We start from the raw sequence: 5,491 nt of genomic DNA, 5'->3' as shown, positions 1-5,491 counted from the left end.
TCTTCGCTGTAAATACAGGAAAAAATTGCACAACTAGACTCACGTCAGCCATAACTATTCTTGAGAGTGACAGAAGTTTCATCAGTATGCAGTGAAAAATCCCCTAGACATCACCTCTAGCTCTTTTCCTTGCAAATAATGGCACTCGGGAGACTTTTTGCTCTCCCAGCAGAGCAAAAGGAGAATCCTTTGCTTTTCTGATGCCTGTGAGATCACCAACAAAAAGCGACCCAGACGTATCAACAGAGAAATAACAGGAAAAAGCCCAATACACTGAGTTCAAGTCTACTCACACAGGTTAGGAAGATGGGAGCTGAGAAAAATCAGATTTTAAAAAGCTTCTCAGTAACAGGTACAACTTTCCATTTGTCCTTTCCCTTGATTTCGTACTTTACCCTTTGTTACTTATTGTCAGTTGTCTTCTAGCAGCCAAAATTACCATTGGTCTTCACCTTAGGTACTTATGACTTCCAAACTATTTCCAAAGAAAGGAGCGTACCACGAGTCACAGGCTGAGGATAGATTTTTGCATTAAAAAGCTCCAAGAAGAATAAACATGGAGAAATTACACGTTCAAGCAGAATCACATTCAGCCAAGTCAGGGTTCAGGGACGTCAGTTTTGACTGACGGTAGTACCTGAAAATCCGTTTCAAGGGCCAACAATGCAATGGGCTTACTGACGAAAAAGCTAAAAATATGGCCAGCCGCAGCTGAAGAGATGGTTTCACAAAACATGCTGACTTCCCTGCCACCAAAAGAGAGGACTTGCCGCCGCCTCCCATCTCTCCATCTGCTCCTTTGTTCTACTACCGTACTCCTGTGGCTCACCTCGCACTGCCTTAACAGTGCCTTAGAGCACTTTAGGAGCCAAGTTCACTCCCTGAGCAGGCAGGAAACTCACCCAGAAAAGCAGGTGGTGTTCCACCAGCTTCGAGAGCTCAACTGCCTTGCAGAGACAACCAGCAAGCATAAGAGGTGGCACAAGGAAGGAGGCAGGACCACGCATCGGGAAGAAGGAGAGGGAATTTGTCCATCTCCTTTTTGTGGCAGTCAGCCCGGGCTGCTAGCTCATACCCGGGTGAAACGGCACACTCAGTTTGCAGGGAGGGCTAAAAACCCCTTCACTTTTAGAAAGGACACCACCCAGGACACAGTCAGGCATCTTTTAAGGCAACTTTTAACTCCCTCTTGCACGGAGAGACTCCCTAGCTCTCTGGGAAAGGCTGCAGCTGACAGGCGTCGTTCTTTCATTCCGCCAGAGGTGGAAGCTAAAGTGATTTCAGGGAAGGGTTATAAAAGGGTTTATAAAAGTTATACCAATTTTTGAATTGTTGTTCATGACTGGTTCCATGACATTTTCCCCAGAGAAACAGGAAGCAACTCACAAGCACTGGAGGAGCAGCAGATGGAAAAGTCACTTTCTGCACTCTCGTAGTCGTCAGGTTCAGTGAATTTGCACTTTGCCGGATTTTACTCCTGCAGAAAGAGGATTTAGCGAGTGAGTGAGCAGGTGATTTAGGGAGTACCACCGGGTCAGGTCTTTCCCGCTTAGGCAGAAAGCCTCCCCGCTCCCGGCGGTTTAGGCAAAAACCCTACATTTCATCCAAGCCCTAAGCTGTAGTCTAAAAAGCCACCAGCGTGACAGAGACGGTCTGTACCAGAATCCTACAATCGGCCTTATTTCACTCAAGTGCAGCCTACAGATTGTCTTGCCGAGTTTGTGCAGATGCTCCACAAGCACAAAGCTACAGCAGAAGGTGAGACGAGGAAAGAATTTCAGCTCTCTACCCCAACAGCCCCCAACAGCGAAGACCCTGTGTCTGATGCAGACCACAGATGTGACATCCCTCTCCATGAAAAAACAAACAAAACCAACACAGATCAGAACTTGACGCTGGAGCCACTTTACCCAGCTACCTCCTGCGGTTATTCCCCAACACGACTATACTTCCCTTCAAGAGTTGCAGTCCCCGTCTACCGTGGCGAAGCTCGCAGCAGTTCCCAAAGGCACTTCTGACCTTACGCTCTTTTTTACCTTGCTCGGTGCACCTGGACAGACAGACGTAGGCGCTGAGTGTCTCAGGACAGAACATACACGCAGCCTTCCCAGCACAGGAGACAGTGGTGAGCAAGGCACTCCCAGCACACCACACCGCTCGCCTCTCCCAGCACGAATTCCAGAATCCCAGCACGAATTCCAGAATCCCAGCATCACAATGAAGAGAAAGGCCTTCCAGAATCACTGGAGGTCCTCTGGTCCAGCCCCCCTGCTCAGGCAGGGTCACCTACAGCAGGCTGCCCACGACCGTGTCCAGGCGGCTTTTGCGTATCTCATTCTGAAACATACTTTGACAAAGAGCAACCTGACAAGCCCAACTGCAAATGCATTTGCAACACGTGCAACAGGCCCAGCTTGTTGGTGACTCTCTCCTGCCAATTTAAGGCTTCTCTCCACCACACAAGTCAAGCAATACCACACCAGCAAAGCCTTGTCACCATTAGTTCTCCAAAACTGTATCCGACAGCTTCCTAGGTAGAAGGCACAAAATTAACAGAAGCCTGATTACGTTCTATTCTATGCACATTGCAAATTTCCCACCTCCTTCATTTGGCAGTTTCCCATGTTGAAACAAAGAAATGGTCTGCAAGGAGCAACTGGGAGGGGGGCAGCGTATGGCCTTTCAGTGAAGCTGTGCCTTGAATGATTTATTAAGTCACCAGCAGACCCCTTCCTTCCCAGAGCAGCCTGTCGTGCACTCCTTGGCTCCTACACACCACAGCATCCTCCTGAAATGCTTCTGTCTGGCTAAGTACATTGTGTTAACATTGGTTGCTTCCAGAAGCATGCCCAAAAATTAAAAGCAGTATTAATTCAGAAAAAAAAAAAAAAAAAAAAAAGAACAAAGAGCACATCTCCCCACGTTGTGGGATGTTTATCTTGTGACTGGTTTTAAAGTGAAAATCTTTGGTTCTCCCTGTCAAGGACTCTGCAATGACACAAGTCTGAGCTGCTTTGACACGACTCGGTGCTTTCAGCAGCATCTTTTATTTCAGTAATCATTTTTATAACTACAAAATTAAAACAAGACAGTCAGGAAAACCCTCAGGGCCTTGATTAAGGGGCCAGGAGCACAAGTTGTGTTCTCCTCTACCCCTCCAGCTGCAGGGTATAATGGGGGCAGAAATAGGAAGACCCTCTGAGTGTGGCATCTCCAGGAGGACTTTGGGTATTTTGGTCATGGTTTGGTTTACATGACACCAGGCCAGCAGGCGACACACAGGGTACAGCGGTCTCAAAGGGGCAAAGACTTTTGCACAGGAGTTGGCAGGGCTCATTGAAAGAGCTTTGAGCTACATTTGAAGGGGGAAAGGGATAAAACCAGGCTACCAGAGACAAGCCTGGGGGCGGCACATCAATATTTGTGGGACAGCATGCTAGTGAGGTGCTTTGGTCTGCCATCGCAGGGGAGGAAGGGGATGGAGTGCCATGCGGTAGCAAAGACACAAGGGATATTGATGGGTTAGAAATCATGGAAGCACCTGGGAATGGTCAGGTAGAAGCTGGGGTTTTCCCACCCCCCCCAAAAGGTGGTGGGATCAGTAGCACAACTGAAGTGCTTCTACACCAACGCATGCAGCATGGGCAACAAACAGGAGGAGCTGGCAGCCATTGTGCAGCAGGAAAACTCTGACATAGCGGCCACCGCAGCAACACGGTGGGATGATACGCACGACTGGAGTGCTCCATCGGATGGCTATAAACTCTTCAGAAGGGATAAGCCAGGAGGGAGAGGCAGTGGGGCGTCCCTGTGTGTTAGGGAATGTTTGGACTGTCATGAGCTTAATGATGATGATGACAGGGTTGAATGTATACGAGTAAGAATCAGGGGGAAGGTGAACAAGGCAGATATCAAGGTGGGACTCTGTTACAGACCACCCAACCAGGATGAAGAGGCGGACAAAATATTCCATAAGCAGCTGGGGGAAGTCTCACAATCACTACCAGTTGTTCTCACGGGGGACTCAACTTACCAGATGTCTGCTGGAAATATCTTCGTCAACAACCTGGACGAGGGGATCGAGTGCACCCTCAGTAAGTTTCCAGACGACACCAAGCTGGGTGCGAGTGTTGATCTGCTTGAGGGTAGGAAGGCTCTACAGAGGGCACCTGGACAGGCTGGATCGACAGGCCAAAGCCAATGGTATGAGGTTCAACAAGGCCAAGTGCCAGGTCCTGCACTTGGGTCACAACCACCCCATGCAGCGCTACAGGCTTGGGGAAGGGTGGCTGCAAAGTTGCCTGGTGGAAAACGACCCGGCGGTATTGGTAGACAGCCAGCTGAATAAGAGCCAGCAGCGTGCCCAGGTGGCCAAGAGCATCCTGGCTTGTATCAGAACTAGTGTGGCCAGCAGGACTAGGGACGTGATCGTCCCCCTGCATTCGGCACTCGTGAGGCCACACCTGGAGACCAAGTCTCATGAGGAGCGGCTGAGGGAACTGGGGTTGTTTAGCCTGGAGAAGAGGAGGCTGAGGGGAGCCCTTCTTGCTCTCTACAGCTACCTGAATGGAGGTTGGAGCGAGGTGGGGGTCGGTCTCTTCTCCTAAGTAACAAGTGACAGGACAAGAGGAAAGGGCCTCAAGTTGCACCAGGGGAGGTTTAGGTTGGATATTGGGAAGAATTTCTTCACCCAAAGGGTTATCAAGCATTGGAACCGACTGCACAAGGAAGTGGTGGAATCGCCATCCCTGGAGGTCTTTAAAAGGCGGGTAGATGTCATGCTGACAAACCTGGCTTAGTGGTAACTTGGCAGTGCTAGGTTATCGGTTGGACTTGATGATCTTAAAAGTATCCTCTATCTATCGCTCTGCGCTCCCGAGCCCAGCCAGTCTGGACAACACTTTGGTGTTTTCAGCCTTCAGTTCCCTCAGCAGCTTCTCACCAGGACTTGCCTTTATCACGGCTTTGGTCCTGATCATTTTTGTCCTTTTAAATATGAAAATATATAAAAGACAAAAAAGCACCTGTTACCCAGACAATCCCAGCAAACAAGATTTCCTGTCAAACATGATTTTTTTTTCTTCCTTCTTCTTTTCTTCTTTTCCCTCTTCAGAAATATCTCAGGTAGCTCTAGAACTTGACAGGTGAAAGAGTCTCGCGGCCACTTCGCTCCTCGGGTGGAAGTATCTGCTGCCCTCTCTTGTACCGCTACCAGCAATCACAGCCCGGTTTGGTTTGGACCCTGCCAGCCCAGGAAAATCCCTCTCTTCTCCAGCTAAGCCTAACGTGCAGCAACGTAGCCATAGCTGCTGTGCCTCTCATATGTGGGGCAACGTGGGATGGGAAACTTCAAAACCAGACCTCATCCACTCTAACTGCGGGTACGCCAGGTAGGCAGGCAAATGCCCTGCAGAGACAACGCCAGCTGCCCCTGCACGGAGCTGGCTCAGGCATGGGGAGCTGCTTGGTCTGCATTCGTCAGCACATGAAA

This window comes from Chroicocephalus ridibundus, chromosome 3, assembly GCF_963924245.1.
Source record: "Chroicocephalus ridibundus chromosome 3, bChrRid1.1, whole genome shotgun sequence".
Lineage (NCBI taxonomy): Eukaryota > Metazoa > Chordata > Aves > Charadriiformes > Laridae > Chroicocephalus > Chroicocephalus ridibundus.
This window is presented reverse-complemented; position numbering follows the sequence as displayed.